Raw genomic sequence first — 16,684 nt, forward strand, 5'->3', positions numbered from 1 at the left:
CAGTGGTTTTGTGAGAAGAATAAATTTATCAGAGCAGGAGGCAGAAATTTTCCAAGATGCAACTGGTATGAAAAAAACAATAAATCTGCAACAGGAGCTCGCGCACAGCGTGGAACGCGTCCGCCATTCAGGGATGGTAAATAAACGGCAATAAGTTGCACTAGTCTCCCAGCACAGGAATCCAAACCACATCCTTGGTGTTATTGGCGCCACGCTCGAACCATCCAAACCGACCTGTCACGCGTTTGTGAAATGCCAGCCAGTGTTTTCCAACCACATTCCAGCAGTAAGTAGATATTTTAGCGTTCAACATTGCAAAAAATCAATGACTTTAGGCTAACAAGTTAGGCAAGCAATAAATGGCAGATTAATAACTGGTCAACTCAGGTTGTGACTTATTAATATATCTTAGTAGCAGTCAGACCAGTGCGCCATTTCACAGGCCGCGGGATATCTTTGATAACTCACCCTTTCCAATGTCTTTCCTCCTGGACAGGACCGACAGCCTCCCTTTCGCTTCATTTCGCCAAACTTCAGTCAGGATGTTTTTTGTGAAATGCACCTGTTCCTGTCGCTCATGATCTTACAGACACTGCTCAGCGAAAACACCAGCATTATATTGACCTTCGACTGCTGCACCACTGAGATCACGGTTGCACAGTGGTTAGCACTGTTGCTTCACAGCGGCAGGGTCCCAGGTTCGATTCACGCTTGGGACACTGTCTGTGTGGAGTCTGCACGTTCTCCCTGGTGTCCGCATGGGTTTCCTCCCGGTGCTCCGGTTTCCTCAAACAAGTCCCAGAAGATTGACAGCTGAATTGGACATTCTGAATTCTCCCTCTGTGTACCCGAACAGGCGCCGGAATGTGGCGACTAGGACATTTTCACAGTAACTTCATTGCAGTGTTGATGTCAGCCTACTTATGACACTAATGAAGATTGTTATTATTATTTAGTTACTTAGTTACCTTCGGGTCTCAATTCCACGATCCTATAACCAGAGAGGGTGCAGAAGGAGGACATTCTCCCCGTCCTCTCTGCGACGGCTCTCTCAAGGAGTAATTTACCCAGTGTCAATTCTCCCTGCACATGTTTCCCTTTCAGCGACTCTCTTTATTTCTATTCCCTTCAGTCTTGAGGTTCCTCGTGGTTTCTATCCTGTTAACATGAGTTGGCTGGTTGGTTAAAAGCTGCTTAACGGTTAATAATGGTTAGGAATGGGTAGACTCTGAACATGTATTTGCCGCTGTTCCACAGCGCTAGAATCCAGGTCAAAGTCAGGAAACCATTGAACCAGAGAATTGCTACAGTGCAAAAGGAGGCCATTCGCTCATCCAGTCTGCAGCGACCATGCGAAAGATCACCCTACCTCGGCCTACTCCCCCCGCTCTATTCCCTAACCACATAACCCCACCTAACCTACACATATCTGTACTACACCCACAAAGTGTTGAGCAAGTGCTTTCACTTCGGTTGGCCACTTGGACTTTCCGATCTGACTGGTTCAGAGGTCAATGATAGCGATTTCAGGGAGCCGGTCGAACTGAAGTGAATGCAGTTCCTTGGCCTTTTTACTTCCAGAATACCTACGTGTGGAGTTCAAAGCAAAATGTGTTCCATACCCACTCATTTTCCATTTAAAAATTAACTTAGGATTCTTTATAATTCACAATAATTATGATTTACCCTGAATTGTAGTAGGCAGCCAGAATGGAATTACCGAAAAAATGCAGCACATTAGCAGACACCTTTGGTCCGAGGAACAAAGTTAACATTTTAAGGCCAACTTGGGTGTGATTTAAAACCAGGAACAGGTAGAACTATGGAATTGTTACAGCACAGAAGGACTTGTGTCTGCCACACCTTTCCCAATGAGTATTGTGACTGAGTGCCATTGTCCTGCCCGTTCACCGCTCCCCTGCAATTTGTTCCAGTTCAAATCAAAGCGCTCACGAATGCCTCGACTGAACTGCCTCTACCACACCTTCAGGTAGTGCACTTCAGACCCCAAACCACTCGTTGTGTGAAAGTTTGGTTTTATCAGGCCACATTATTTCTTTTGAAAATCACCTTAAATCCGTGCCCAATCGTTCTTGATCCTTTGACCGAGTGGGGACTTACTTCCCATCTACTCTAACCACCTCCGGATTTTGAACACCTCTATGAAACATCCTCTTAAGCTTCTCCTCTCCAAGATAGAGGGATTTGGGAATGTTGTGTATGAGCTTTATTGGCTGGGTATGATTGTTGGTTTGGGGGGCGGGGGGGGGGGGGGGGGGGCGGGGGTTACGTTCTGAACTAAGTTTACATTTGTGTTTGCCTCTTTTGTTGTTTAAAAAATCTTAAATGCCTTAATAAAATGTTTGTTAAAAAAAAACCTTCACCTCTCCATGGTGAACTTACGCAAATTCTCGAATACATTTCTCATCCCGAAAGCAATTATTCTCTTCTGCATTCTATCCAAGCCACTCACATTCTTCCTGTAGTGTGGCGCCCAAACTGTACACCACACATGAGGTCTAAATATTAATAATCTTTATTATTGTCACAAGTAGGCATACATTAACACTGCAATGAAGTTACTGTGAAAAGCCCTAGTCGCCACACTCCAGTGCCTGTTTGGGTACATGGCGAGAGAATTCAGAATGCCCAATTCACCTAACAAGCATGTCTTGCGGGACTTGTGGGAGGAATCCGGAGCACCCGGAGGAGACCCACGCAGACACGGAGAGAACATGCTGACTCTGAACAGACAGTGACCCATAAGACCATAAGACCATAAGACATAGGAGCGGAAGTAAGGCCATTCGGCCCATCGAGTCCACTCCACCATTCAATCATGGCTGATTTCAACTTCATTTACCCGCTCTCTCTCCATAGCCCTTATTTCCTCGAGAAATCAAGAATTTATCAGCTTCTGTCTTAAAGACACTCAACGTCCCGGCGTCCACCGCCCTCTGTGGCAATGAATTCCACAGACCCACCACTCTCTGGCTGAAGAATTTTCTCCTCATCTCTGTTCTAAAGTGACTCCCTTTTATTCTAAGGCTGGGCCCCCGGGTCCTAGTCTCCCCTGCTAATGGAAACAACTTCCCTACATCCACCCTATCTAAGCCATTCATTATCTTGTAAGTTTCTATTAGATCTCCCCACAACCTCCTAAACTCCAATGAATATAATCCCAGGATCCTCAGACCCAAGCCGGGAATCGAACCTGAAACTCTTGCGCTATGAAGCAACAGTGCTAACCATTGTGCTACCGTACCACCCACGAGTGTGTGTTGTAAGTTCAGCATGGCCACCTTGTTTTTGTTCTCTATGGCACGATTAATAACGTTTTTGATACCGTGTGCTTTATTGACTGCTCTCTTCACCTGCCTTGCCACCTTCATTGACGTATACACATATACATCCAGTTCTCTCTGCTCCTGCACATCCTCTGGAGTTGTGAACCTTGTTTTATATTGTCTCTTGATGTTCTTCCTACCAAACAGAATCAACTTACACTTATTCTTATTGGCCTCCATTTTTCATCTATCTGTCCATTTAACCAATTTGTGTTTGTCCTTTTGAAGCTTTCCACTGTCCCCCTCACAGTTTACGATACGCCCATGTTTGGTATCATCAGCAAACTTTGAAATTATCTCCTGAGCACCGACATCAAGATCATTAATATATATCAGGAAACACAGGAGTCCCAATACCGACCCTTGGGAACCCAACTCTAAACTTTCCTCCATTTCGAAAAAATTCCAAATACCATTAGTCTCTGCTTCCTATTACTCAACCCATTTCGTCTCAACGTTATTAATTTCCCTTTTATTCCATGAGCTATGCCTCTTTCACATAAGCCCATCGGGTGGCAAAGTATTGATTCGGAAATTCGTGTACACCACAACAACAGCATTACCTTGATCAACTCTCACTGTTAGTTCTTGAAAAATCTAAGCAATTTTAGGAGAAAGAGCTTTCCCTGATCGGCCCGCAATTTTCCATATGACTATTAACACTATCTGGATGTGTTTCTTGTGAAGTTTCCCCACAGCCGATGTTAAAGTATTTAGTCTTATTGCTGTGCTTATCCTTTCAACCATTTTTGAATAAGACCGCTATTCTTATAATGATCCTGTCTCCCGGCATCTACCTGATTCGAGGGAGACTAAAAGATTCTGGCCAGTGCCCCTGCAATATCCTTTTATTTAAATACATTTAAAGTACCCAATTCTTTTTTTTTCTAATTAAGGGGCAATATAGCATGGCCAATCGACCTACTCTGCATATCGTTGGGTTGTGGGAGTGAGACCGGCGCAGACACGGGGAGAATGTATAAATTCCACACTGCCAGTGGCCCGGGGTCTGGATCAAAACCGGATCCTCAATGCCGTGAGGCAGCAGTGCTAACCAGTGCACCACCGTGCCGCCCGGCCTCTGCAGTTTCCAAACATACTTCCGTCAATGTCCATCTTATCCATTTCCAGTCCCGTTTCAACTTTAATTACCGTCAGGTTATCGATTATGTCCTCAGTATTCATTTTGAACGCATCTGATTACAGAGTTTCCTCCTCCGAGTAGAATGTATCTCCTGAGCAAAGACAGAGGCACGGTAGGCAATGAATAACTCAGCCATGCTCCATGGCTACATGTTGTTGGGAAACCAAAGGTAGTTTTAAGTGGTTTATAGTTGTGTTGGTACACATTTGAAATAAGGTATAATTTTAGGTTCGATTTGCTGAGTGAGAAAGATAGCCAACATACTGCCGTAAGACATGATAGGAAAAGAAGGCATTTGCTAACATTATTCCGGAAGGCATGATGGGAAAAGAGGACAATGACTAAAAATCTAAAAATCAGCAGAGACAACTGCAGCACTTTGCAAAATGGATTTGATGGGAACAGACAGAACGGCGACTTGCAGCATGATTCATCACTGAATTTTTGCACAAGTCTTTCTCTCTCAAGGACAGGCTCGACTGACGTCTGATGTTGGAAGGATTTGATTAACTTAAACCTTATAAAATAACAATACCATCGAAATGTCACCAACGATCATCTCGAATCAATCGTCGTCCGTTCAGACCTGAATTTTAAGGCCCACCAGCACATGTACCATAGGCTGAACCTGGCCAAGCTCTCTCTAATCAGGTCCTTTATTTTAATTCAAGCTGTGAGTCTTGAAAATTATGGAACTGCTTCAATAAGCACATAGCTGAAGTCTTGGAGAAATAATAAAAGCTATATTGAAAGGTAGATCGACCTGGCTGTGAGTATTGAATTCTGTCTGCAATCGTCAGTTGATGCCCCACGTTGGACAACAATTTAATTTGATGTTTCTGTGCCTGGAATGAACCTTTAGTTAGATTCAAGCTGAACAAGGGTGTCTGTGTGTGTAGGAGTTGGTTTCAATTAGAACTGGGATTCTACTGTTCTTAGCGAGGTTCACTCCATGTATAATAAATAATTGCAGGCGTTGATTAGTAACCAGTGGCCCTTCCGAGGTACAACGTTTTTCTTTGTCCTTAGTTTTTACCTGAAAGTGGAGTTAACAGCTCTCTGAATTCAGCCCAGAGAAGCTGGACAGGGCCAAGGTGTTGTAAAGATGCAGGCGCCTAAGGCACACGATGCAAGCGAGATATCCAGGCAACTGGGACAGCCAGAAAGTTTCAGACAACTGAAGTTGAGAGAACAGAGACCAAGGTATGTTTCAGAAGAAATCAAGAAAGATTAAACAGAGGGCTCTCAGTGAAGGAGCCAATTGTGTTTAATTAGATTTGAAGTGGGATAATAGACATTGAGAAGTATCTAAAACATAATATGTAATTTTGATAAGAACTTAGGATTCCAGATTTAAAGCAATTGTGACCGTTTGAGTAGCACATAAGACAAAGAAATCTTGAAAGCAATCGGTGCAAAATTCTGGAGTTCATCCATTACAAAAGTGGAGCTGAAGCTCTGTGTAAAAGAGTCAATTGTAAAACCTGGACTGGATATCGGAATGCAACTTGCTGACCCATAGAATCCATACCGACCATCCGAAAGAGCACCCTACCTCAGTCCACCCGCCCTATCCCTGAAACTTCACATAACCTGCATGTCTTTGGACTTAAGAGGTCATTTAAGCGTGGCCAATCCACGTCTACCGGCATATTTTTGGACTCTGGGGAAAAACCAGAGCATGCGGAGGAAACCATGCATACATGGGAAGAATGTACAAACTCCTCAGAGACAGTCACCCAAGGCCATAATCGACCTGGGTCCTTCGCGCTGTGAGGCAGTAGTGCTAACCAGTGTGCCACTAATGGAAAACGATTTTACAAAAGAAGATTTTAAATCGTGTTTTTGGCAGTGGTGTATGGAAACTCTCATATGACATTAATCTGGGGATAGACTGAGGAGAAATCCACGGACGTTAGCTTGGGTTCAGGATATTGTGTATTTGACCGTCGCCATCTTGCATGCTTCAAAGGAACTTTGTGTCTTCATGAGACCATTGGAGCTTTGAAGAGACTTGTATTACAATCAATGTTTTTCTTTTGTTTGTTAAAATAAATTAACTATTTTTGACGATTTTGATGACGTGACAAGGAGGTGTCATGTGAGAGTACCTTTAAGAAATGCATGTTTAAGCAATGTACCTTTAAGAAATGGAGCTGATCATATTACTGAAGTGATGTCAGAGGGTGAGGGCTGCTGCACTCACTTGTGTTTTTTGAATTTCAGTTTGAGAAGGCAGCTGTGAGTGTCTGTGTGATTTGCTGAGAGCTGCAAGGAGAAACACAGAGCTGGCCTGTTGATTTCTGAAATCCAAAGACTATAAATATATTGAATGTAACCTAATGTGTTCCGATTATTGAAGGTTTGAAGTCTTTTGGAGCTTTAAAGGAAGAGTTTGGAGGATTATTTAGTGTTGTAGTCTTTTGGGGTTATGTTTGAAGTAATGGGTGTTAAGATTTTCAATGTTTGTTTTTAAATGGTTAACTTGAGTTCATAGAATAAACATTGTTTTGTTTAAAAAAACATTTGTCCATTTCTGCTGTATCACACCTGGAGAGTACGCCGTGTGCTTTCCACACCACAATCTATTAAAAGTTGTGGGTTGGTTGAACTCCATGAAACACTTTGGGGTTCTGTAAACCCGGACCTATAACAATAGGGGGCTCGAGAGGGATAAAAGTCGATTGATTGGATTGGCTTAACGAACTTCAAGACAGTGAGGGGTGAGCATATCGTGGTTGCTTTTCAGGTGTGGTATTTTAGTTTAAGTGGGGAGTGTGTTGTGGACGATGGCTCTTTCAGATGCTCAGAAGTAATACGCAATACCTTACGGACAGACACTAAAACAGACTGTTTGATTTGGCGAAAGCATTGCAGTTACATTGCCTGGCAAAATGCGAAATGATGAGGTACTTACCGCGGCAGCTGAGCATTTAAATTTGCCTGAGATACATTCTGACTCATTAGAAATGGCAAAGCTCCAGTTACAGATTGAGCAATTTGAACATGAAAAAGAATTAAAGCAGCTTGAAAATGCAATGAGAGAAAAAGAAAAGGAGAGAGAAGAAAGAAACAAAGAAAGAGATAGAGAGGAAAGGGAAAAAGAGAGAGAGTTTGAACTTCATAAAATGGCTATGAAACACAAAAATCAGTTAAAATTGGCAGTCGCAAAGAGAAACATACAGTTGGATGAGATTGATGTGGATAGTGAAGCAGAGCGTTATAGTCGAAGACGTGGTGGGGATTCTATTTAAATATGTCCAAGCATTGCCATGGTTTGACGAGAAGGAGGTAGAAGCCTTTTTCATTTCATTTGAGAAGGTAGCTAAACAAATGAAATGGCCACAGGACATGTGGGTATTATTGATTCAAACAAAGCTGGTGGGTAGTGCTAGTGAAGCGTTTGCATCACTACCGGCGGAGGAATCTGGAACATATGAGGAGGTGAAAAAACCCATCTTAGGTGCATATGAGCTAGTGCCTGAAGCTTACAGACAAAGGTTTAGAAATTTAAGGAAAGAATTTGGTCAAACATACATGGAGTTTGAAAGGCTCAAACAGAGTAATTTTGATAGATGGATAAAAGCTTTGAAAATAGACCAAACGTATGCAGCTCTCAGAGAAATTATACTTTTGGAGAAGTTTAAATTGCAATCCCTGATGTAGTAACAACTCATGTGGAAGAGCAGAGTGTTAAAACTGCGAGATTAGCAGCAGAAATGGCAGATTATTATGAATTAATTAATAAATCAAGGTTTGGTTTCCGACATCAGTTTCAGATGGTGAGGGATAGAAACTGGGACATGAGAAATTCTCAAGTGGTAAACGTAAAGGTGACCTGATGGGAGATAATAAAGAGAGTGTACTTCAGATTTAGAAAGAAATCAAGGAGGGTGGAAGGGAAATGAAAAGTTTCAAATGTTTTCACTGTAATAAACTAGGCCATGTAAAGTCACAGTGTTGGTGGTTGAAGAAAAGCACTGGGAAGGCTGATGTGGTAAAACAGGATAAGACAGCGAGGTTTGTTAGAGTGGTAAAGGAAACCCCAAGGGAAGCGAAGGAGGTGCAAATGACTGTACAGCCTGTTCAAGAAGTAATTGATAAGAAGGTGCCTGACGTCTTTAAATAATTTACTTGTGTGGGTAAAGTTTACTCATGTGTATCAAGAGGAGCAGGTAAAGAAGTCACAATTTTAAGAGATACAGGAGCTAGTCAATCTTTAATGATAAGAGATGAGGAATGATGTAGTTTGGGAAGAATGTTGCCAGAAAAGGCGATAGTATGTGGAATTCAGGGTGAGAGGAGTAGCGTTCCATTATATAAAGTAAGGTTGGAAATCCAGTGATGAGTGGTGAAGTGGTAGTCGGAGTAACAGAGAAACTATCTTGTCCAGGAATACAGATTATCTTGGGTAATGATATGGCTGGATAGCAGGTGGGAGTGATGCCTACTGTTGTTGATAAGCCAGTGGAAAATCAGACAACTGATTGTTGAAGGACGAATATCCTGGGATTTTTCCGGATTGTATAGCAACAAGGTCGCAAAGTCACAGGTTAAGCCAAGAGGAGAAATCAAAGAGTGAAGATGAAGTTGAGGAGCAATTATCAGAAACGATTTTTGATCAAATGGTTGAAAAAGAACAAGTACAGGTGGAGGATGAGGCGGATATTTTTAGTTCAGGAAAATTGGCCGAGTGACAACAGAAAGATGTAGAAATAAAACGGATATATCAGAAAGCATATACGGAAGAGGAATCTGAGAGTATACCAGAGTGTTATTACCGTAAAAGTGATGTCTTGATGGGAAAACGGAGACCTGTACATATGCAGGCGGATGAAAAGTGGACAGATGTTCATCAAGTAATATTGCCGGTAGGGTATAGAAAGGAGGTGTTGTGAGTGGCACATGAGGTACCACTGGGAGGTCATTTGGGGATAAGGAAAACTCAAGCTAAAATCCAGAAACATTTCTATTGGCCTGGACTACATAAAGATGTAGTTAAATTTTGTCAATCATGTCACACATGTCAAGTGATAGGAAAACCTCAAGCAGTGATAAAACGAGCGCCCTTAATACCCATTCCAGCATTTGAGAAACCTTCTACAAGTGTCCTAATTGATTGTGTAGGACCGTTTCCTAAAACAAAAAGTGTGAATCAATATCTTTTGACTATAATGGATGTGTCTACTAGGTTTCTAGAGGCCATCCAGTACGTAATATTACAGCTAAAAAGATTGTGGAAGAGTTACTTAAATTCTTTACTAGATATGGACTACCCACAGAAATTCAATCGGATCAAGGATCAAATTTTACCTCAATGTTATTCAAAGACGTTATGGATAGCTTAGGGATAAAACAATTTAAATCAACTGCGTACCATCCAGAATCGCAGGGACGGTTGGAAAGGTGGCATCAGACATTAAAGACAATGTTGAGGGCTTATTGTTAAGATTATCCAGAGGATTGGGATAAAGGAATTCCATTCGTACTGTTGCAATTAGGGATGCACCTAATGAGTCAACCAAATGTAGTCCTTTTGAACTAATTTTCGGTCATGAGGTAAGAGGGCCACTTAAATTGATTAAGGAAACATTGGTGGGTGAGAAATCGGAAATTACACCAATGGATTCCGAGTCAAATTTTAGGGAACGATTAAATAGAGTAGGTGAATCGGCTAGACAACATTTGAAAGTTGCACAAAATGTGATGAAACGGGTAGCGGACAAGAAATCCAACGTTCATAGTTTTACCAGTGGAGATAAAGTTTTAGTGTTGTTACCAGTGGCAGGTGAGCCTTTAAAAGCTAGGATTTGTGGATCTTATCAAATTGAAAGGAAATTAAGTGAGGTGAATTATGTGGTAAAAACACCAGATAGAAGGAAGACTCACCGAGTGTGTCTTGTGAATATGCTTAAAAGGTTACTTTGAAAGGGAAGGAGAGAAAAGGGAGTTCTTAATGATTCTAACTCAAAGTGACGAACCAAATCCAGATGACTGGGAATTTGACATACCTCAAATTAAATTGGAAAATGAGGATGTTCTTTAAAAATGGGATGAATTGTTAAGTTACCTTCCAGAGGAAAAACGAACTGACCTGAAAGAGTTATTGATAGCACATGGGCAGGTTTGTAGAGATAATTTGGGAAGTACTAAAATGGCTATACATGATGTAGATGTGGGAAATGCTGTTCCTATCAAACAACATCCATATAGACTTAATCCTTTAAAATTGGCACAGGTTAACAAAGAGATTGAGACCATGCTTAAAAATGGCATAATTGAAGTGGGTTGCAGCCAATGGAGCTCACCCATAGTGATGGTACCTAAACCAGACAGTACCCAACGTTTGTGTGTGGACTATCGAAAGGTGAATGCAGTTACAAGAACGGACGCTTCTCCTATCCCACGTTTGGAGGATTGCATTGAGAAAGTGGGACAATCCGCTTTTATTTCCAAATTGGATTTAATTAAAGGTTACTGGCAGGTACCTTTATCCGAAAGGGCAAAGGAGATTTCAGCTTTTGTGACTCCAGGTGGTATATACCAATTCAAAGTTATGCCATTTGGCATGAAAAACGCCCCAGCCACATTTCAACGGTTAACTGATACAGTCGTTTCAGGATTACCCAATTGTGTGGTACATATCGACGATCTGGTAGTTTTCAGCCAGACATGGAAAGCACATTTAAAACATCTTATGGAATTATTCGACCAACTTCAGGAGGCGGGTTTGGTGATAAACCAAGCCAAAAGTGAATTTGGAAAAGCCCAAGTCACTTTCCTTGGCCATACAATCAGAGAGGGCCGATTGGTCCCACGGGATATGAAAACGAAACTTATTGGCGAGTTTCCGATACCTTCGACACGACGGGAAATAATTTGATTTCGTGGAATGAGTGGATTTAATCGACCATTTGTGCAAGAGTTTTGTAGCGTGATTGCTCCACTGACGGACTTGCTCAAGAAACGTAACAAATTTCAATGGACAGCGGAGTTTCAACACGCATTTGACTGCATGAAAGCTGTCGTAACCGATGCTCCTGTATTGGAGAATTCCAAGGGACTCTGTGATCAGATTGAACTGAAGTACCTAACTTTAAAGAGAAATGCTGAGGCGTAGAGGAATGGATGGATCCTGCAGAGACTTTCCTGTTCAAAGAGACTGTCAATCGAGAAGGATTTCGGTTGGAGGAAGAAGAACGGGGGAAAAGGGACTATATTATTATACCTGTTTGCGTGTGTTGTATTTTTTTGAACCGGTAACGTGTTTTTACTATGTGCATTTCTTAATTGATGTTGCAAAGGTGAAAAATGAAACCATCTTGAAGTTGATGGTTTATTTTTTTTTCTTGGGGGGGAGGTGTCATGTGAGAGTATCTTTAAGAAATGTATGTTTCAGCAATGTACCTTCAAGAAATGGAGCTGATCATATTACAGAAGTGATGTCAGCGCGTGAGGGGGGACGGTGGGGGGGGGGGGGGGGGAGCTGAGCTCACTTATGCTGTTTGAGTTTCAGTTTGAAAAGGCAGCTGGGAGTGTCTGTGTGTTTTACTGAGAGATGCAGGAAGTAACACAGAGCTAGTCTGTTGATTTCTGAAATCGAAAGACTGAACCATATTGAATGTAACCTAATCTGTTCCAATGTTTGAAGGTTTTAAGTCTTTTGAAGTTTTAATGGAACAGTTTGAAGGATTATTTAGTGTCGTAGTCTTTTGGGGTTATCTTTGAAGTAATGGGTGTTAAGATATTCAATGCTTGTTTTTAAGAGGTTAACTTGCGTTCATAGAATAAACATTGTTTTGTTTTAAAAACCATTTGTCCATTTCTGCTGTATCACACCTGGAGAGTACGCCGTGTGCTTCCCACACCACAATCTATTAAAAGTTGTGGGTCGGTTGAACTCCATGAAACACTTTGGAGTTCTGAAAAACCCGGAACCATGACAGAGGATTGATGAGTGTAATGGTTGTGGATGTTGTGTACATGAATTTTCATCGACGAAGACGATCATCTTGCCAGTGTCAACCCCCCCCCCCCCCCCCCCCCCCCACTACTTGCCTTCAAACAACCGCACAACCTCAAACAAGCCATTGTTTGCAGCAAACTACCCAGTCTTCAGAACAGCACTCGCAACACCACACAACCCTGCCATGGCAGTCTCCGCAAGACTTGCCAGATTATCGATATGGGTATCACCATTACACGTGGGAACACCACCCACCAAGGACGTGGTACGTCCTCGTGCGACTCTGCCAGCGTTGTCTACTTCATATGCTGCAGGAAAGGATGGCCCACGGTGTGGTACATTGGCGAGACCATGCAGAACCTGCGACCACAGATCAATGGACATCGCGCAACAATCGCCAGGCAGGAATGTCCCCTTCCAGTTGGGGAACACTTCAGCAGTCAAGGGCATTCAGCCTCTGATCTTCGGGTAAACGTTCTACAAGGTGGCCTTCAGGACGCGCGACAATGTAGAATCGCCGAGCAGAAAGCTATAGCCAAATTCCGCACACATGAGTATGGCCTCAACTGGGACCTTGGATTCATGGCACATTACATTTACCTCCCACCATCTGGCCTGGGCTTACGAAATCCTACCAACTGTCCTGGCTTGAGACAATTCATACCTCTTCAACCTGTGATTACCCTCTCTCCAGTGGCTCCGTCTGGACCTGTAGACTTAATTATCTGCAAAGTCTCACATTCAAAGTATCGTCTTGCATTTTTTACTTTGTCTGTATATATGTTTCTGGAATCTACCTCTTCATTGACCTGAGGAAAGAGCAGTGCCCCGAAAGCTAGTTATTCGAAACAAACCTGTTAGACTTTAACCTGATGTTGTAAGACTTCTTACTGTGCTCACCCCAGTCCAACGCCGGCATCTCCACAACATATGAATTTTAGTAAGGCATTTGACAAGGTCCCACATGGCAGACTGGTCAAAAAAGTAAAATCCCATGGGATATAAAGTAATGTGGCTAATTCGAACCAAAGTTCACTTTGTAACAGGAAACAAAGGGTTATGGTCGATCGTTGTGCTTGCGAATGGAAAGATGCTTCAAGTGGCGTTCAGCAGGGCTCGGTATTGGGACCCCTGCAGTTTGTTTTCTATATTACCGGTATGGGTCTGAATGTGGGTGGCAAGATTAGGACATTTGCAGATGATACAAAGGTTATAGTGGATAGTGTAGAGGAGAGCCTTAAGCTCCATCATGATATAGATGGGTTGGTGGAGTGGACAAAAAAGTGGCAAGTGGAGTTCAACTGTGATAAGTGTGAGATAATGCATTTAGGGAGATCAAACACAAAAAGTGAATACACAATAAACAGGAATATACTGAAAGAAATTGGTGAACTGAGAGATCTTGAACACGTGCACAGGCCCTTAAAGGTAGCTGTACAGGTGTACAAGTTGGAAAGAAGGGATAAGGAATATTCTCCTTCAATGTCAAAGGTATGGAATACAAAACTATGTATATAACAATGGACCTGTAAAAGACACTGGTGCGGCCACAACTGGAGTATTTTATGCAGTTCTGGGCATCACGTTATAAGAAGGATGTAATTGCTATGGAGAGATTGCAGAGAAGTTTAATAAAATGTTGTTAGGGCTGGAGATTTGCAGCTGCAAAGAGAGATTGAAGACATTGGCTTGTTTTCCTTGGAACAGAAAAGGCTGAGGGGTGACATGATTAAGGTGTACAAAATTGTGAGGAGTAGAGATAGAATAGACAGGATGAACTTGTTTCCCTTGGCAGAGTGTTCATAGGTTCAAGCCAAGTAGCAGAAGGATTAGAGGGTTCATGAGGAAAAAGGTTTTTTCACAGAGCGTGGTGGGTGTCTCAAATTCGCTGGTGGTGGAGTAGAGAACCTGAACTCTTCTTAAAAGCACCTGGTTCTGCACCGTAAGTGCTGTAAACTGCAGGGCTACGGCCGTATGTAGGAAGCGGGGATTAGAAAGGGCACCTGGGTGTTTTTGCGCTGGCATGGACAAGATGGGTCAAATGGTCCACTTATGTGCTGTATAATTTCTATGGTTCTCTGTCTCTGTTCCTGCACGTTTGAAAAAAATAATAAAGGTTTTGGGCGGGATTCTCTTTCCCTTGACGGAAAAAGGATTCTCCGGTCCCGTTGCAGTGAATGTGGGATTTGGCTGAGCAAAACATTTTGCATCCTCGTTAACAGCGGCAATGGGGCGGACTCGCAGCGGAGAATCCTGGCCATAGTCATTTGAGCCAAGGTTCCATTCTAGGATCTTCTAGTCCAGTTAAAACAGCAACTGGGATCGTAACAATGTATAAAATCCCTTTTAGGTCCCCATTGGAGTTGTCTCCAATCACTCTTTTTAGCTGCACATCTCCAGCCCTGACAACATTTTATTAAATCTTCTCTGCATCTCTCCAGAGCAATTACATCCTTCCTATAACGTGATGCCGAGAACTGCATAAAATACTCCAGTTTGGCGGCAGCAGTGTCTTTTACAGGTCCGTCATTATATACCTACCTTTATAAGAACATAAGAACATAAGAACTAGGAGCAGGAGTAGGCCATCTGGCCCCTCGAGCCTGCTCCACCATTCAATTAGATCATGGCTGATCTTTTGTGGACTCAGCTCCACTTTCCGGCCCGAACACCATAACTCTTAATCGCTTTATTCTTCAAGAAACTATCTATCTTTATCTTAAAAACACGTAATGAATGAGCCTCTACTGCTTCACTGGGCAAGGAATTCCATAGATTCACAACCCTTTGGGTGAAGAAGTTCCTCCTGAACTCAGTCCTAAATCTACTTCCCCTTATTTTGAGGCTATGCCCCCTAGTTCTGCTTTCACCCGCCAGTGGAAACAACCTGCCCGCATCTATCCTATCTATTCCCTTCATAATCTTATATGTTTCTATAAGATCCCCCCTCATCCTTCTAAATTCCAACGAGTACAGTCCCAGTCTACTCAACCTCTCCTCGTAATCCAACCCCTTCAGCTCTGGGATTAACCTAGTGAATCTCCTCTGCACACCCTCCAGTGCCAGTACGTCCTTTCTCAAGTAAGGAGGCCAAAACTGAACACAATACTCCAGGTGTGGCCTCACTGACACCTTATACAATTGCAGCAGAACCTCCCTAGTCTTAAACTCCATCCCTCTAGCAATGAAGGACAAAATTCCATTTGCCTTCTTAATCACCTGTTGCACCTGAAAACCAACATTTTGCGACTCATGCACTAGCACACCCAGGTCTCTCTGCACAGCAGCATGTTTTAATATTTTATCATTTAAATAATAATCCCTTTTGCTGTTATTCCTACCAAAATGGATAACCTCACATTTGTCACCATTGTATTCCATCTGCCAGACACTAGCCCATTCACTTAGCCTATCCAAATCCTTCTGCAGACTTCCAGTATCCTCTGCACTTTTTGCTTTACCACTTATCTTAATGTCGTCTGCAAACGTGGCCACATTGCCCTTGGTCCCCAACTCCAAATCATCCATATAAATTGTGAACAGTTGTGGGCCCAACACTGATCCCTGAGGGACACCACTAGCTACTGATTGCCAACCAGAGAAACACCCATTAATCCCCACTCTTTGCTTTCTATTAATTAACCAATCCTCTGTCCATGCTACTACTTTCCACTTAATGCCATGCATCTTTATCTTATGCAACAACCTTTTGTGTGGCACCTTGTCAAAGGCTTTCTGGAAATCCAGATATACCACATCCATTGGCTCCCCGTTATCTACCGCACCGTTAATGTCCTCAAAAAATTCCACTAAATTAGTTAGGCACGACCTGCCCTTTATGAACCCATGCTGCGTGTGTCCAATGGGACAATTTCCATCCAGATGCCTCGCTATTTCTTCCGTGATGATAGATTCCAGCATCTTCCCTACTACCGAAGTTAAGCTCGCTGGCCTATAATTATCCGCTTTCTGCCTCCCTCCTTTTTTAAACAGTGGTGTCACGTTTGCTAATTTCCAATCCGCCGGGACCACCCCAGAGTCTTAGTGAATTTTGGTAAATTACCACTAGTGCACTTGCAATTTCCCTAGCCATCTCTTTTAGCACTCTGGGATGCATTCCATCAGGTCCAGGAGACTTGTCTACCTTTAGCCCCATTAGCTTGCCCATCACTACCTCCTTGGTGATAACAATCCTCTCAAGGTCCTCACCTGTCATAGCCTCATTTC

Source organism: Scyliorhinus torazame, chromosome 4, assembly GCF_047496885.1.
Source record: "Scyliorhinus torazame isolate Kashiwa2021f chromosome 4, sScyTor2.1, whole genome shotgun sequence".
Taxonomy (NCBI): domain Eukaryota; kingdom Metazoa; phylum Chordata; class Chondrichthyes; order Carcharhiniformes; family Scyliorhinidae; genus Scyliorhinus; species Scyliorhinus torazame.